Source organism: Hetaerina americana, unplaced genomic scaffold, assembly GCF_022747635.1.
Source record: "Hetaerina americana unplaced genomic scaffold, ioHetAmer1.1.p SCAF_9, whole genome shotgun sequence".
NCBI classification, from domain to species: Eukaryota; Metazoa; Arthropoda; class Insecta; order Odonata; family Calopterygidae; genus Hetaerina; species Hetaerina americana.
In genome coordinates this window covers 2756422-2775802 of record NW_027287538.1, presented here as the reverse complement: position 1 = coordinate 2775802, position 19381 = coordinate 2756422, and positions in this window count along the sequence as shown.

Here is a 19381-nt window from a genome sequence, read left to right as displayed (position 1 = left end):
ACGCGATGCCGAAGTTTTTGGAGCAGCATTATTCCATCAAATTTGCGGTAAAGCTTGGGAAATCGTCTACCGAAACTGTCGGTATGATTAACCAGGCTTACGGGGAGTCAGCCATGTCCAGAAACATGATCTTTCGGTGGCACAGGATGTTCGTGGAGGGCAGAGAAGAGGTCGATGACGAACCACGGCCTGGACGCCCATCAACGACACTCACCGACGAAAATGTGCGAAAAGTTCGCGATGTACTGAACTCTGATCGTCGTCTTAGTGTTCGGATGATAGCAGAGCAGTGTAATGTGCCAAGAACAATAGTGCACGAGATTATTAGCGATCAAAAACATCTGGCGGCTGCATCACGACAATGCGCCGTCTCACACCGCGCTTGTCGTGTCGGACTTCTTGGCCAAGCACGGCGTGGCAACGCTGCCGCACCCGCCCTACAGCCCGGACTTGGCACCACCGGACTTCTTTCTGTTCCCGAAGATAAAGAGGAGTTTGAAAGGAACGCGATACGGGACTTTGGACGCCGTCAAAGAGGCCGTGACGACGTGTCTTCGAGAGGTTCCCGATGATGCCTTCGCGGGAGCGTTCCAGGAATGGGAACGCCGCTGGAACAAGTGTATCGACTCACAAGGGTCCTATTTTGAGGAATATTAGCTTAAGATATGTAAAAGTGTAATAAATTTTTTTTCCTGAGCTCAGTACACTTATTTTCCGGACGAACCCTGTATATTTATCCCAGTAGTAGTAGTAGTTTTGAGGGGAGGCGACCGACAGCTAAGGTCATTTGCGCCATAGGGAATGGACAGGAAAGGATGAAGGGTGGAGAGAAACCCGGCGTCGGCATTAGCCTACTCTTTACGAAAGGCGCCAAGGGGTCCGCAGTTTAACGCCCCATCCGACGGACGGTGTACTCACTCAAAGTGCCCTCCACAAAGTACCTCAAGTAGGGATCGAGATACCTCTGAAAAATATTCAACACCGCCGGGATTTGAACCCGCGCCCTCAGGGTGGGAAGCCAGTACGTTAGCCCCCGCACCATCTCGATCCCCTTATTTATCCCAAAAGGTGTTTTCATTTTTTGAAAAAATCCTGGAATGCTCATACTTTCCTCCTTGTTTTGGATAAAAACTCACACAGTTATGAGAGACGAATGAGCCGGTTGTCTCTCAAGGCGCGTTGTCGTGGTGAATAAACCACTCAGCGCTCCTCCAAAGTTCGGGCCTATTTCACCTATTTCTCTCTCTCTCTTAGGCATGTTATAGCCCCTAGGCAGTACTCCATGTTGACTGTCTGGCCTTTAGGTAGGTATTCGTGATGCTCAACCCCCTTTGCATTGAAAAAAACAGTCAACATCACCTTGACATTCGAGCGAACTTGTCGAGTTTTTGTAGGACGGGTGATGTTTCACCAATCCAGTGCGAATATTGCATTTTTGTCTCAATGTCATATCCATAAATCCATGGCCTATCACTTGTTATGATCCTGGACGAGAAGGTTTCATCCCTTTCAACTCGATCAAACAGTTCCCGACAGACTTGAACTCGATGTTGTTTCTGGTCTGCTGTCTTCAGGCGAGGCACGAATTTGGCGGCGACTCGATGCATCCTCAATTTCTCAGCCATAGTTTCATACCACGAACCAATCGACAAGTCACACTCTTCTGCACTCTCCCCAACAGTCAAACGTCGACTTGCACCAACGAGATCTTTCACCTTCTCGATGTGGGGATCATCAGTCAACATTGATGGTCTTCCGGAGCGATCGTCGTTTTCCACTCATTTCCACCTCTTTTTGAACCGAGTAAACCACCCATCATAACACGTGGTACGTTTCATAGAACCCTCGCCATAAACCTTGGTAATCAACTGAAACGTTTTCGTGGAGGATTCGTAAATTTTCATGCAGAATTCCACTGAACAAAACTGCTCCTTCAAAGAGCTCATTTCCGCGGTTCCTATCTTTCGTCGCACTACACGAACACCCCATCACATGGGGTGTTCGTGCAGTGCGACGAAACTAATCAACAAAACGAGATATGAAGACGGTGGTTGAAGGCGGTTTTTCGGGAAGTTTCCGTGGAGACAACACCTCCAAGCGGATTAAAAAATAACCAACTTGGAGCGCGCTACAAATAGTTCGTTAACCTATAGGACAGACCTCCCCTTAAAAAAAATGAATGCACTTTCTTTGTCTTTTTAAGACTGGCTGCTTTCACTTCTCCGCACGAACATCATGGTTCCTCATAATCGTGCGTGCGTCTGCATGGAATAAACTTCTTTATCCCGTCATGCGCAATATTGAAAGACATTTTCCACGCATGCTCTGTTGCTTTCCAACTGAATGATTGCAGTTAATGCTTGCAACTTGTCAGCGTGCACGGGGAATGGTATTAAGGGTCTACTGCGTGAATTGGATTGGGAGCCCCTTGATTCATCAATTGAGCCAATAAAGACGTTTGAAAAATTACAGGGCACTTGTGTTTTCTTACGGCAACGAGGGAAATGCTATGACCCTAAATATAACTGGTTTATTCAACCATCGATACACAATAAGAGAGATAGATACGGTTACTGACTGATAAAATACAGAGATACATAATCATAACCAAACCGAAAGCATGCACCCAAATATATAAACTCAACGATTGAAACTTAATGATTCAGTCAATCACGACTATTATTTTCTGGTGAATAGGCAGGTTTGCACTAGAGTATTTTTGTATGCTAACATATGTACAAGGGCGATTCGAAAAGTAAAGGTCTCCTATTTTTTTCATGAAAACTCAAATTTATTCTCAACTTTGCGTACATCGTTGGAAAGGTTGAGCATTTAGCTATTTTTCTACATAGTCGCCTTGACGATCAATCAATTTTGCATCCTTATAAGCAGCTTTTTAATACCGGCGTCATACCTTTCTCCCGCCGCGCCACAAAGCCAACTGACGACTGCATCTTGCACTTCCTCATCTGGCTTGAATTTCTGTCCTCCGAGGTGCTTTTTGAGAGCGGAAAACAAGTGGTAGTCGCTGGGGGCAACGTCCGGGCTGTAGGGATGATATCCAAGCCGAATTAATTGAGTGGGGTGGTCGTTTGATGTGGCATATTTGGACGTGCATCATCATGATACAAACACTCTCCTTTGGTGAGACACATTGCTGTAACCGAGGACCTCCCACGCAATATTCTGCAGCACGAAGAAGTAGCCACTCTCTTCATTAAGGCCTTCCTTTATCTCATGAAGGGTAATTCTCCGGTTATTGCGCACCATCTCGTCAATTGGAGCCACCGTTGATTCCGGTAAACTCGGCCGCCCCCACCGCTGCTCATCGTGGACGTTTTCCCGGCCATCAAAAAACTCCCTGCACCACTTCCGCACGTTTTTGATGTCCATATACTTCTCTATGTACACTTCCACTAAATGGCGAAGAATTTATATCGGAGAAGCAGTCGTCAGTTGGCTTCGCGACGCGGCGGGAGAAAGGTACGACGCCGGTATTAAAAAGCTGCTTACAAGGATGCAACAAGTGATTGATCGTCAAGGCGACTATGTAGAAAAATAGCTAAATGCTTAACCTTTCTAACGATGTACACAAAGTTGAGAATACATTTGATTTTTCATGAAAAAAATAGGAGGACTTAATTTATCGAATCGCCCTTGTATATTCAAATGCAGGTATAAACCAATCCTTGTGCATGCAAGGTTAGTGCTTTAACAACCCTCGTCACACCCTCTTACGATGGCTTGTGGGGCTTTTAGAAGATGTAGTTGCAGAGTGGTTATCAAACGTTGATCACAGCAACATTTACGCAAGAAAGGTACTGTGAATAGATCAGTTCTTGAGGCAAAGGGTGTGGTTTATGAAAATCGGCCACAACCTATCCCTTACTGCTCGACGCGCTATATCGCCGCATTTACGACACTCCCGTCTTCCTATAGTAACTTTGTCCGATGGACCATACGTTTCTACGCCCTACCCAACCAACTTAGGCGCACATTTTGCCAGTCAGTTATCGAATCATTTTTAGCTTTAATAATCATCAAAAGTAATTTCATATGTAGAATTCATGTATTGTTTCATATGTATATTATACTCATGCGGAAGTCGATTAATGAAGAATTGGTTCCACTTGCTTCACTTGGTAAAATTCTGGTTCTACCTGCAGTATGTTCGGGAATAGTTACCACACCTATACAATTCCATTGTAGTTCTTGTGTTTTGTGCCACATGTTGGCTCAGTTGGTGATATTGATGGATATGCGGTAGGAAATGTTTACATCATTGCCCCATGTTTACAGTCGTTTTACTCGAGGATGACTTGGCAGGCCAATGGACAATACGGCGTTGTTAATGCACATACTAGCGGTGGCTTGCAGGGTACTAAAATTAATAAAATAAAAATAAGGGATCAGAATAACATTCTGTCCGACCGAGCTAGGGTCATATTCGGGTCAAAATTAGTCTGTTGAGTACTCACCCCTTGCCACCCACCCTGGGTGGTTTGCAGGGTATTTAAATTAGAAACAATTAAATAAAAAGGAGAGATCTTTATATGAAAAGGAGCACCCGATGGTGATGGTCGTGACTCCCCTCTGCCGGAATCTACTGGCATGAGTTGCTCACGTGACGATTCACCGTCATGACACGCTCACTTCCTGATACGAGCTCGCTCAAAAACACACTAGTCCTCTCTCTGTATCTCCCTCTTCAAACAATTCCTCGTCCCCGCTACGGATAACTTCGCTTAAGAAGAGAGTAGACTGTGCCCACTCAATGCCGGAGGAATACCGAAGGTCACGGCGATGATAGCTTGTGTTTGCATTGAAGCCCCCTGCGGTCAGATAGGGGTTGCAGTCGGCTGAAGCACGTCATAATTGATAAACTATTTCTATGCACAATGTCAACAGACCTCCTTCCGATTTATGCCAAAGATTTTGTCAGTAATTCAACCTTCACTCTGTGAATGATTCCCCGCCTAACTGCTAAAATATTTTGGAAACGCTTCTAAGTGTTATAAATGTAGCCCCTCTACGCTGGACGCGATCCAATTCGGCAATCAATCCGACTTCGTGCGGATCACATTAAAACTAGCAAAATATTCTAAATGAGACCAAACCCGCGAAAGATTTCCTTTGACCTTTCATGACACCTGGTGATGACATTTCCCAAGAACAATTCTAATAAATCCTAATTTTTTGTTACCTTTTCCATGTGTTCCAATTACGTATTTCTCCCCGGAGAGGTCGAGTGTAAAGGTAACGCCTAAGGATTTTGTCGAGTCTACACTTTCTATTTTTATGCATTCCTGATGGAGCACGCATGCGGGAGGGAAAACTCCTATTCCAGTAGAAGCTGGCCGCTACCACGTAATGTTGACCAAATCTTCTATTTGCTGATACGACAAACAAACGTAGATATGACAAACTGAGCAGCGAGTCAAGATCATGAGAGGAAGTAGAATATGTGAGTTAATCCTTCACTCGTTGAATTTCCCAACTCCAAATTATTCCTTCGATGTCTCGAATCACCTAGCACCGCGGGTGTCCCTTGTACAAAGTGCGGTGTAGGCATTTCCTCCCACATCCCTAGTTTGAAGAGGTTTTACACGAAAACATTACACCTACTACACATTACCTGCGAGAAATTGAACTGAAATAACTTACGTACGCGCAGGATAAGAAGCGGAAAGTATACGCGGTCACATCCACAAACACGAGAGCGAGGGGGCTATTCATTAACAATGGCGCCCTTTGCTATTTGCTAAAGGATGCCATCATGGCATGGTGGCTGAGTGAATTGGAATCAGAAGCCATCCCCTAAAAGTCGCCGATGTCATTTCTGGATGCTATTTGAGTGTCGGGCTGCCGAGCCCGTGACGTAATGGCATCGCCGAAATAGTATCGACCAATGCATTGCTTGGTGGTAGTCATGCGTCCGTCGTGCAAAACACAATGTAACACATGAGATTTGAAGAGAATTCAGCAAGTTGATGCAGACGGCAAAAATATATGAGTTGTAATCTTTCTAAAGAGAAGGCTTCGGGATCAATCAAACCATTTTGTAGTGTGTGACGAAGATTTTGTCAGTAATATTTGAGTTCTCCACGAATATTGAAGGCTGTGATAGAGGGGAGAACTTGAGGTAAGCGAGGAGAGGGAAAGAGAAGGATTTGGATGCTGAAAGAAGCATGCGTTACATCTACATAATACCCCGCAAGCCGCCGCAAGGGCGTGTGGCGGCGGGGGTGTTAGGTCACCACCCGTAAAAGGGAACAAAACCACATTCAAAACCAACGCATACTTGCCAACCCATATCCACAGTGGTGCATACATTCATGCAAAAATCCTTTCATTTTACACGCATGTAAATGCTTATACTATCAACTGAGAAACAACTGCACCTTAAGATGCAGTGAGAAATTTCTCCAATGAAGTGTAAGTTAGAATTTGCGAAGCAAGAAGGCGAAATTCCACCACCACACGAGCAAACCAGCACCCAACCCTGCAAATTGTTATAAAAGAGGGGCTATTTGTAGTGTCGGATGTCAGGTTGTTTTAGTAGAAGAGGCAAGCAGATTCACCATTAACCAGGCTGTGTCCAACCAAAACCATTCTCTTATCGTTGGATTATCATTTACAATAACAATCGTGACACCATTACTATATGCATACTTATGTCTGTGACTAGCATATCCGCAGCTTTCAACTCACAAAAGAGCCAAGTTAATAAAGAGATTCCAATCGGCAATCTTAATACAAAATTAAGATTGTAAAAACCTTAATTAAACAAAATTAGTTGGTAATATTTGACGAAATATGCCTCCAAGACACAATCTTTTCATATTTTTGAAGAATGAATTTTGAATTCAAATGTTGTTTGATAAATTCAACAAAAAATCATTTTGTACAAAACCTACTTTTGTTCATACTAAACCTTATGACTGAAGGAAACTACAGGCGAGTTGGACAGAAATTTCGTGCCAGGAAGCTAGGTGTTAACTTTTAAAACCGTAATAATAATATTGTTAACTTCCATTGATCGCGCACATTCATTTTGCTAAGGGAGACGTCAAATACAAAGGAAAGTACAAAATACAGATACATTTCAGCACTATGGACATGCTTGAACAAGAAAATGCACATTAGCGGGTGCAATAAAAATTTGAGGCATACTATTTTAAAAAGTGAACTCTTGACCATGTCAATTAAACTTCGAGTTGTGTGCGAAAACTATCCGACCTGCGTCCATACCTCCGCATTGGTGCTAATCTTCATGGTCATCCGGGCCGTGGCATCATCCTTCGAAGTGGTCCCCATTCGATTGAATCACACGCTCCCGGCGTTGGTGCTTCCATATCTTAAAGCAGTCCTCGAACGCAGATTTTGGAATGGCCTTCAGCTCGCGCGTCGCATTACTCTACATATGTCGTCGAACCGCTTTCCTTTGAGCGCCATCTTCAATTTATCCAAACATCCAAAAGTCGCACGGAGCTATGTCGGGACTGCACAGAGGAGGCTGACGAAGCTGTACAATCTTGTGTTTGGCCAAAAATTGCTGCACAAGGTTCGATGAATGCGCTGGCGCGTTATCGTGGTGAAGAAGTCAGTCACCGCTTGACCAGAGACGCGGTCGTTTTCTTCTAACGGCATCGCGCAATCTTTCCAGAACTTCAACATAATATTCTTTGTTGATCGTCTGACCTCTTGGAGAAAATTCGTAGCGCACAACACCCTCACAATAAAAAAGTGATTAAAAGAACACAGGTCGGATTCTTTTCGGACACATTTCGTATTTGTATAGTTATTCAGGGAACATAAATTATCCGCGCTCGCTGTTTTCCAATTGCAGGGAGCTATCATTTCAACCAATGGTATTCCCTGAAAGGTTATGTTTTTCTTTTGTCAACCTTACATCAACTTGGATTGTCCTTGCCCAAGGCATTAACTTCACTCTTCCCTAACCCTTCTGTGGCATCAGAAATGGCATCGGTCGTACCCGATACCGTTTGCCGATACCCGGAATAACTACCACTGTCATTTTCGGATGCCGTTCGAAGAATAGCGTCGGGCCACTTGCGAATTACGAAATAACCCCCCGAGGACATTGGAGTACCCGATTGGTTTTCCTCACGCGGAAGTCATCATCCCTTCCCGAATCCACGCATAGTCTTAAGGACACGGCTTCGTGACCCAGCGCACGGGGCCAGCCGCCCATTCGCATCTATCGGTGACGCAGCCGAAGCACGCCTTCGAAGCCATCGGTCACAGGGACGCAAGCCAAGTACGCTGGTTTGCGAGCGGGCCTCGAACAATCGGGGTCCTCAGTGCGCGATACTAATGGTGCCTAAGTGCATATGTATATGGTCCTCGCATGTTATCAGGGAGTCAAGCATGACACAAACGGAAAAACATTGAAATAAGCCCGCGAATACTCAAGAGAATGAAGAAACTCACTCGAAAGGCGGAGGTGGCGAGAGTCCGGTGGAAGAGGCGTCGGAGCCTGGACTAAATCCCACGGAGGAGGGAAATATTCTCCGCCGCAGGCTAATAGGCGAAAGCGGCGACATAGATGTAGTCGGGCGCCGTCGTCCGAACCCAAATCAAGCAGCGCCCGCCACCACAGGGATTTGGACACGGAAGGAGGCCTCTCCCCGGGTTCTTTGATTGGCTGGCAGGCGGCGAGCCATGGATCTGGCACGGACGTCTGTCTATTGTCGAAGATGATGCGTCTCAGCTGGGTCGACCGATCGCATCGTCTCGGGAAGCACAGCACTGACTCTGGCAGATAAGGAGGAAATTGTTCGTCTCTCTCCTCCGGGGAAAGAAGAGGCATTTGTTGCGGAGAGGGAATCGGGGAGGAAGGATTTCCACTCCCCCCTCCCTTTTGCCCATTGGAATAGGCAAAAGGGGGAGGGAGAGGTGAGGGATGGGCAGAGAGGAGGATTCGGCTACTGCCCGATTCCTTACATCACCCTTCACTCGCATTGCTTCCGGTATCGATGGCGTTTGATGCTCCGGTACGGCATCCCTGCCACGGCATTCACGGAAGGGGTGATTCAAAACTGGGCCAGCACCATAAAACGATGAGTTTAACTTAATAGTTAGTTATTAATAAAAATAGTAAGGAAAAATTGAGCTTCTTACGGCTTCTTTTCAGGCTGACTATTTTAAATAATATGTCCTTAAGCCGTAAAGGCAACCCTTTTCGGGATCAGCCCTAAGGTCTAATCCCTTCACGACTTAAGGAAATATTATTTAATGTAGTCAGTCTATCAATAAATGTGGCGAATACTTAAAATAGTGGAGATGATCAATTCGATGGATTTGAGGCTCTGCTTTGTGAAAATTCATTCATTCTCCCTGAAATATCGATTAAATAAATCAGGTATTTTATCGCACAAAATATTTTTGTGAGAAAAAATATCAAGCTTATTTATTACGTGGTAATGGAGATGATTTTAACCGCAGGCACATTTACTACGGCATAAATATCTAAGTGTGAAATACCAACGAGAGTAAAAACAACAGTAAACACATGTTTAGATAAAATAATGACACCTTTATACGCTGCTTCGGATTAAAAATTACTTTCTTCTCTTAACTTGGATCCTTAGTAATTGTACTGATCCCTTGTCGTCCGTGAGAAAAATGACATCTTAAGTCTATCTGTTCTACATTTAATCTCTCTAATTTTATTGAAATGATCTCTCCTACGTTGTAGTACGATGGAGGCAACAATACATTTTCAACATCATCACTGCTAAGGAGACACGCACTTACAATTTATGCAAGAGCTTCAATCTGTAATTTTACCTTCGCTCCATTAAATGATTCCCAGTCTAGCTGCTCTAATATTTTTAATAGGCTACTAAGTTTATCATAGCAACGTTTTACCGATCTAGCTCCTCTACGAGGTACGCTATCCAATTTAGCAATTAATCCAATTTCATGAGAACCCCATACGTATACTAGCAGCATATTCTAAATGAGGTCTAACCAGCAAAAGAGAACATTTCTCTTTGACCTTTTCATCACATTTACCCAGCAATCTCTTCTAATAAATCCTAATGTTTTGCTAGCTTTTCCACATATTCCCCGTATATGTTTCATCCAGGGGAGGTCGTAAGTGAGAGTAACGCCTAAGTATTCAATCGAGCCTTCACTTTCTTTTTTTGTGTTTCCGATGCATTAGGCGTTCAGGAGCTAACTACTCCTATTCCAGTTGAAGCTGGCCGTTATCAGGTAACGTTAACTAAATCTTAACTTACATATTATGCACGTCACTCGATGCCATAAACGAAGTCGATTGACGGTGTGACGTGGATGGTGGGATTCATTCGGAAATTCACCCTCAAGGGCACTGAAGGCCATTGTGCACGCGAACCGCCTTGAATGAAGAAGATGACGCCGGGTGTTGGTGTGGGTGTAGCGCGTTACCCTGACAAGGAGCCACTCCATCCCTAGAGCCAATTGGGAATTCACGGCACCAATGCATCTTGAAACAGCGGGACCGTCCTCAAATTCAGCATTCATAAAATAAATCTAAAATGATAGCTATTTTTATATGAAAAAATGGAAACACTTCAACCACAATATTATCCAAAAAGTACCAGTATGACTAATTTAAGATGACTGACCTTACATGAGTATGAGCATGAGAAGATAGAAATGGGTAGGACATTTTTCACTTTTTGGTACCTTTCCTTTAAGTGAGAACTTTAACCTTCACTCAATTGAGTAATTCCCAGCCTAACTGCTCTAATATTTTGGATACGCCACCAAGCTAATCATTACAACGTTTTGCAAATCTAGCTCCTCTACGCTGCACGCGATCCAATTCGACAATTTATCCAAATTCGTGACGATCCACATATTTGCAGCATATTCTAAATGAGACATAACCAACGACAGATAACCTTTCTCTTTGGCAATTTCATCACATTTACCTAGTACTCTTCTAATAAATCCCAATTTTTTGTTATCTTGTCCACATATTCCCCGTATGTGTTTCACCCAGGAGAGATCGTGAGTGAGGGTAACGCCTTAGGTATTTAATTGAGTCTAAACATTCCATTTCGGTGTTCCCAATGCAGTAGGCGCTCGGGTGGGAATTGCTCTTATTCCAAACATTCATCACCACGTACTTTTTTAAGTTTTATTCTGATTTCCAAGTGTCGCACCAGCGTTGTATAGTATTAAGGTCATCTGATAAACCTGCTGTGTTCTCAGGATCACGATCTTCTCGGATAACAAGGTAAACCACTGTATCATCGGCAAAGAAACGTATCTTACCAGTGACTACGGAATCATTGTCGTCAGCGTAAAGTTGGAATTAAAGAGGTCCAAGAACACTTCCCAAGGGAACACTTGAGGTAACTTGTACTAAATTCGAGCCAACTCCATCAATCATTGCTCTTCCAACACGACCATTCAAAAAGTCTTTAATGCAACCCCGGATATTTTTATCTATACCATATGCTTTTAGCCTTTCAAGTAATATACTATGAGGTACCTTGTCGAAGGCTGTCTTAAAATCTAGCAAAATCGCGTCCACTGGAACATCGCTCCCTCCCGAAACAGAGATAGCATGGACAAAAAGCGCAAGTTGTGTCTCGCCCTTTCGGGAACCGTGCTGATTTTTCGTTAATAACTCCTGACTATCGAGGTGTCTCACGATCGAATTGGAATATATATATATATATATATATATATATATATATATATATATATATATATATCGTATTTCATGACCTTGCACATGAAGGATGTGAGGGAAAATAGGTCTGAAATTGTTCGGTTACTCACTGTCTCCATTTTTAAATATTAGTGTTACGTTAGCCGTTTTCCAATCTCTGGGAACTTTTTGATTTACCAGTGACTTATGAAATATTATTTCTTTATACGGCGTAATATCCGAAGCTAGACCCTTAAATATACGAGCGGTTATTTCATCGGGCCCTGAAGATTTATTAGGCTGAATATTTTTCAGCACACGTTTTATTCAATTATATGAGATTCCAATTGGGGGCATCGGTTGACCGGCACCGGCGGAATCGATTTGGTAAGCTATCGGGAGCACACTGTGGGATATTAGTGAAGACGCATTGAAAGAAGGAATTCAATGCTCGAAAGTTAGCCTCTTCCGAAGAGCTGGTTACTCTTTGGCTGTCTCAATTTGAGTTAATTGCCTCTTGAATTATTTCCATGAACTTCTCGGACGTACGACGTCTCGCACAACCAAAATGCTTTCGGATTCTCTTCCAAATTTTCCGCAATTCTTTTCCTTTTGAGTTCGCTTAACGCTTACCGAAAGTCCCTCTTGGAATCTACCCTAGTTATTATGCATTCATAAGTGATCTCATTGTTTTTGTCTCTAGACCTATCATCCCTAATATTTCTCATCTTGTGAGACAGCCTTTGACGTCACAATGCTTTTCCAACAACCGCGTTGTACCATCCAAATTCCGTGTTATCTTTTATAAATTTACTGGGAATGAACTTGTTGACTTCTGAGCGCGTGATCTCAAGGAAGTGATTCCACGTATCCTCAGTATTTCGGTGATTACTATCTCTCCTATGACTTAATTCCTTTTAGGCTTCTTATTTATGACTCCATGTAGCGAGTATTTGAATCGATGCAGATTTCATCATCAGATCCAAAGCCGCCAAATACCCAGAGTGGGGGGTATTTGAGAAGTCGATTGAGGACATCGAGGAAGAGGTGGGGTAGGAAATGGCGGGGCAATTCATACGGAGTAGGACCTGGGAGGCTGCAGCATGAGAAGGACCGAAGCAGAGGGAGAAAAGTGAGGCAATGGCCTTGCGCAGGGCCACTCAATGAGGGAGGAGGAATTATCCGCCGTTAGGTGTTCCTATTTTCTTCCATACTTCAACGTGCCCTGTGCTACCTTCAGCCTGCATTCATTCGGTGGGTTGGAAATTCTTCGACGTGGAGATGGATTGCAGAGAGGTTTCGGATATCCGGACAGACACCCTTCGACCATTCTAGTCTCGGCCGTTCACTCATGCTTCCGGCTGCTGGTCAATTCACGGCACGATGCGGCAAAAAGCTAATTCCACTGGCGTCCTTCGGTGAGTACATCGTAGAGAGGTTGACTCGTTTTTTCACGTCTTCGCGTGCGTGATGTCTCTTGGGTAAGAGCGCCCCCTTCTGTTTACGTCAAGTTTGATGGGAAGACGGGGGTTTTGTGGGGGGGGGGGAGTGGAGGGGGGAGGGCCCGCCGGCCTTATCAGTGTTTGCGTTGAGGTTCACTTTATTGAACAGGCGTCACATACCGAGTTTTCTGATGACAGTCTCACTCCATCTCCTCGTGTGGAGACCAATGACTTTTAAAAATCGGATTTTGCCAAATCAAAATGATTTCGAAAAGGATTTAAGTTTGGTGGACAAGTAACTACATTAGGATATTGCATGACGCAAAAAACTACGGAAGAAGATATGATTCGTATGAAAAGTACCGGGAAAAATTTCAGAATAACAGATTTATGTCAGATATTGCTACAATGCCTCTCAAAATTCTTCTAAGTACATCCCTTGAGCGTCGACACACTTTTAACAGCGGGTTTTCCAGGATTCGAAGGATCCCTGGTAGGCGGATTCCGGATTAGGGTACTCTTAAGAGTAAGCGTGCAAGCTTCTTTGACGACGGCACTTAAGGGTCCCATGGTGGTGCCCTTTGAGGAAGGATTTCACTTGTGGGAATAGGAAATAGTCTGCAGATGCCAAATCGGGACTTCAAGGGGGTTGGGGAATCGTCGCGATGTCGTTGCAGAAGGTCTTTGCAAGCGGAAACTCTCGACTCTACTCTTGACCGTCCGTCCAAAGACCTTCGAGAGGACGAGTTTAGTTTGGCGCAGATGTTTCGCCAAATTTACGGTGATAATGATGTGTGCACTGTCATGTTATCAATACGATCTGCGATCATGCGCACAATTAACCGACGGTCTGAATTCAGCACTTCACGCCCACGATAGGAAAACATTGCTATCGATACTTCATGCATAGCTACAAAGTATAATAGATTTACATCACCATGATGCCAGTGAAATATGGAAGAAATATAGGAGAGAAAATAAACGGAGGGGTTAGATAAGAAAGCAGCCGCCCACCTGAACCTTTCAACATTCATATACAGGGTCTGTACAAAAAAAGATGAGACTGGTCTTTTTTACGCTCGAACTGCTCGGCGGATCACAGTCATTGAAGTGTCGCCTTCTAGCAGCGTCTGTGAGAAGTAAAATATCACCTTGCTCCTGGCCATATTTCGACTTGTCTCCGCACAACAGCGATTATTGTCTCAGCTTGCACACACTTGCTGTGCAAATTCTTGCGTTGGTGAGAAAGAAGGTGTCGGAGAAGCCGAAGAAGTCGGAGAATTAATTTTGTTTTAACCTCCGGAAAAGTGTGCCTGAAAATTACGCAGTGATTCAAGAGGTATTCGTCATTGAATCTATGAGTCGGGCACAGTGTTTTCGTTGGTAAAACCGTATCCCGTCTGGACAAACCTCAACCGATGACGAATCGAGAAGAGGACGACAATGGACGTCAACAAACAATGCCCACGTCAATAGCGTGAATGATTTAGAGCGTGCAAATCCCAGGGTAGCTGTCAGGAAGATTACCTATGAAGTTGGAATTAGTGTTGGATCGTGTTTTACCATTTTTACAGAAATATATGTAGGGCATGCAGCGCGTCGCGTTCAAATTTGTGCCGCGAGTGTTAACGGATGAACAAATTACCAATGAAATATTAAATTGTGCATTGTGATATCATTAATTTTATTTCGAATTTCTCCAAAGATGTGGTAAAAAAACTATTGTTATTTTTGGTGAAACTCCAAATTCTATGGGAAAGTGTAGATATATTTTTTCTTTGACTTAAAAATTTGTCTAATGAATGAGGATAGAGCTCATCTGGTACTTATTTAATTCATTTTACAAGCCTATGACATTTGATATTCACACATCCATTGTGGGGGTGGTTTGGAAAAGCTCTGTGTTACAATCAGACTGTAGTTGACACACTTGACCTCCTATTAAATGCTATTTATTTGCCAAAGTTCAATGATCAATCTCAGAGGAGAATTTGCATTTGACAGGTAATGTTTTTTTCTCATGCATAATCATCTCTCTAGGTCAAGTTTCTTCATAATTCATTTATTTTTTAAACTTGTGAAGGGTTAACCTCCTACCAAGAAAATTTGTCTCGCAAACCATCTCTTCTATCATATTGCTTGAGTTCAAGATAACTCTTGGGGAAAACTAATGTGTTAATCAATTCAAATCTTAGCAAGAGTGCTCATGAACAATTGCATCTATTCCCTCCAAAATTCTCAATCGCCCTTGTTGTAAATCCTTTAAGCTTTATGTTGAAACATCTGAGCAAGATGTTATGAATATTTTACACTGATAAACTTATGCTCTGCCCGTGGATTAGTCGTGAGTGATTTATCTTGACATTTCCTGGAGGGAAGTGATGTTAAAATGAGGCCTGCAAGGTTAGCTCGGCTAAGAAAAGCATGCATTGATTTGTTGCTGCATAGCCTTGAGAAATAATAATATGTTAAACCCAAATCATTATTAATTACTAATTACATTATCTATTTTAGATTCCTTCCTGTCTTCATTCCTTTGTGATATGTATCACAAAGGAATGAAGACAGGAGAGTGATCACAAAAAATTGTTCATGCCTCCGCATATATTTGATTTGTGTGAAATTACATTGATTGTGTGCTAGATTGTGATAATTTTGATCTCTCAGTTTTGTGAACAATGCTTCTATTGTAAATGACATCAATTTTTAAAGTCATGTTATCACTAAAAATTGACTTAACTTCTTAAAACTTCTATAAATAATGAAGAATTAGGCCAGAGTTATTATCCAAAATATTACCTCATACCAACGTTCCCGTAAGCGATCAATCAGTTCACTATTTACTGATTATTTCCTTAGCTAAGTAAATTTTGTTAGGTAACCAATGGCAAACATCTGTGCTGATCAATGCCCTGCCATTAAAAATTGGTGTACTAAAGAATAAGAGAGCATGACAAGTGAAGTGCAATTGAAAAATGATTTGGTTATCTTGGTTGGTATAGATTCAAAGAAGGAAGGGCAAGTGGATGCAGAAGATACTGTGAGCCAATGGGATGCTGAAGACAGTTGTGGAGGAGACAATATTTGGAAATCAAAGCAGACCGAGGAAGAAAACAAGTATTTTGGATGGAATTGAGGAAGGTGGAAAGTTTGCAGAATAAAAGTGATTTGTAATTAGGGATTCAAGGATATTCTGTGTCCTGTTAGCCAAGGTAGAGTAAAATGGAATTTGCATGGGCATATACATCTTTGCTTGAGAGTACATGTTCAAATGCATAATATTGGTTTGGTTAGTTCACTATAGATAAGGTAATAGCTGATAAGGTGGACAGTCCAGTATCCACCATGAATAGGCAGAAATTACTTGAAAAGAACGCGAAACAAAGGAAGACCTGGGCATGGTTGGAAAAGAGAAAATATTGTTGGGAGAAATATGAAGGAGGCGGTAAGAGTGAGGGCAGCATGACAATAGAATGCTGAAGACAAAGAGACTTTTGGAAGGTGAGATAGATGGAAGTAAAAAATGGTCATGTTGAATTGATTCAAGGATGGAAGAGAGTGCACAGAGTTAACGAATGGTTAAAGAGTTGCATTTGGCGAGGTTTGGAGTTAGAAAAGTGCTTAATCCCTGGTTAATAGTAAGTGCTGTAGCCAAATCTGAATTCTGTGAACATGCTTAAAAACTACATGGTTTTGGATTTTTATGAAAATATTATAGACTTCATTTGTACAAAAAATGCTATTTGACCATAGTTATTTCAATATTTTTTTATTTTAAGACATGGGTGCATATTTCTCTCTATGGACATCATATTTCCAGTTTGTTTAATTAAATTATGGTTGCCTCATTTAGGTCATGAGTGATAAAGTGTATGAACAAAGCATTCAAACTGTTTTTATCTCAGGATTAGTGTTCAATCAGTTTAGGATTCATTTTTTATCTTTGCACTTGGGGCATTTGTACTAGTTCATATACACTTCTAGTTACATAAGCCCTTAAAGTTAAAAGCAGAATGGCTGCCATAACAATGATTAAAACAAATCATTAATTTAAACTAAATTATGTTAAAACCATTCTGTATCACTTCTTTTGCCACGAGTGGCAAGTTAATCATTTGATGTTGAGGTGAATTTTAGTTTTGGCAGTTCAGTGCATCCATCCCCCTGAATTCAAAAGTGAAGATCTATAAAATGCTTATTAGACGCGTTGTAACTTATGGAACTGAGACATGGACATTAACAGCTCAGGATGAAGAAACCTTCAGAAAATTTGAAAGAAAAATCAGAAGGAGAATCTACAGCCCAATTACTGAAGGAGAGGGATGGAGAATTTGAATGAACATGGAGATAAATGAACTACTAGAGGGGAAGGACATTGTTAGATTTGCCAAGTCACTGCGGCTGGCATGGTTGGGCCATGTAGAAAGGATGGAAAATGACAGAATGCCCGAGCTGATCGTTAATAGCAAGAAGGGAGGGGTTAGAAGAAGAGGAAGACCAAGGAACAGATGGCTACACAGGATGTGGAGGATGATTTGAAGGCAATTGGAGGTTACAAGATAGAAGGAAAAAGCAGGAACAAGAACTCTGAATGCAGGCATATCATAGGCAAGGCCCACACCAGACTGTATGGCTGCAAATGATGATGATGAGTTCAGTGCGTCAGATAAGAATAAATATTCATCTACTTCATGGAAAGGTGGAAAACTACATGCAGTCATACCTCAATTTACATTGCCAAACTGTAATTTTCTATTATCTCTAACGTAGAGTGACTGCTCGATCAAGGAAAAAAAAGTCTTGTCCAACTCCCAATTTTCCTGACGGATATATTTTTTCTAGGCCATTGATGGGTGTGATTTAGTTGGTTTATTTCCCAAAACACAATGCTAGTAAACTAATACAAAGAAACTATTCCTAGTTGCCCTCTATGAAACTGCATGTTGTCATCATAAGTAATGATTAACAGTAATCTGCTGTAAAGATAAATTTATGTGGGAACCAGGGATTAAGCACTTTTCTAACTCCAAACCTCGCCAAATGCAACTCTTTAACCATTCGTTAACTCTGTGCACTCTCTTCCATCCTTGAATCAATTCAACATGACCATTTTTTACTTCCATCTATCTCACCTTCCAAAAGTCTCTTTGTCTTCAGCATTCTATTGTCATGCTGCCCTCACTCTTACCGCCTCCTTCATATTTCTCCCAACAATATTTTCTCTTTTCCAACCATGCCCAGGTCTTCCTTTGTTTCGCGTTCTTTTCAAGTAATTTCTGCCTATTCATGGTGGATACTGGACTGTCCACCTTATCAGCTATTACCTTATCTATAGTGAACTAACCAAACCAATATTATGCATTTGAACATGTACTCTCAAGCAAAGATGTATATGCCCATGCAAATTCCATTTTACTCTACCTTGGCTAACAGGACACAGAATATCCTTGAATCCCTAATTACAAATCACTTTTATTCTGCAAACTTTCCACCTTCCTCAATTCCATCCAAAATACTTGTTTTCTTCCTCGGTCTGCTTTGATTTCCAAATATTGTCTCCTCCACAACTGTCTTCAGCATCCCATTGGCTCACAGTATCTTCTGCATCCACTTGCCCTTCCTTCTTTGAATCTATACCAACCAAGATAACCAAATCATTTTTCAATTGCACTTCACTTGTCATGCTCTCTTATTCTTTAGTACACCAATTTTTAATGGCAGGGCATTGATCAGCACAGATGTTTGCCATTGGTTACCTAACAAAATTTACTTAGCTAAGGAAATAATCAGTAAATAGTGAACTGATTGATCGCTTACGGGAACGTTGGTATGAGGTAATATTTTGGATAATAACTCTGGCCTAATTCTTCATTATTTATAGAAGTTTTAAGAAGTTAAGTCAATTTTTAGTGATAACATGACTTTAAAAATTGATGTCATTTACAATAGAAGCATTGTTCACAAAACTGAGAGATCAAAATTATCACAATCTAGCACACAATCAATGTAATTTCACACAAATCAAATATATGCGGAGGCATGAACAATTTTTTGTGATCACTCTCCTGTCTTCATTCCTTTGTGATACATATCACAAAGGAATGAAGACAGGAAGGAATCTAAAATAGATAATGTAATTAGTAATTAATAATGATTTGGGTTTAACATATTATTATTTCTCAAGGCTATGCAGCAACAAATCAATGCATGCTTTTCTTAGCCGAGCTAACCTTGCAGGCCTCATTTTAACATCACTTCCCTCCAG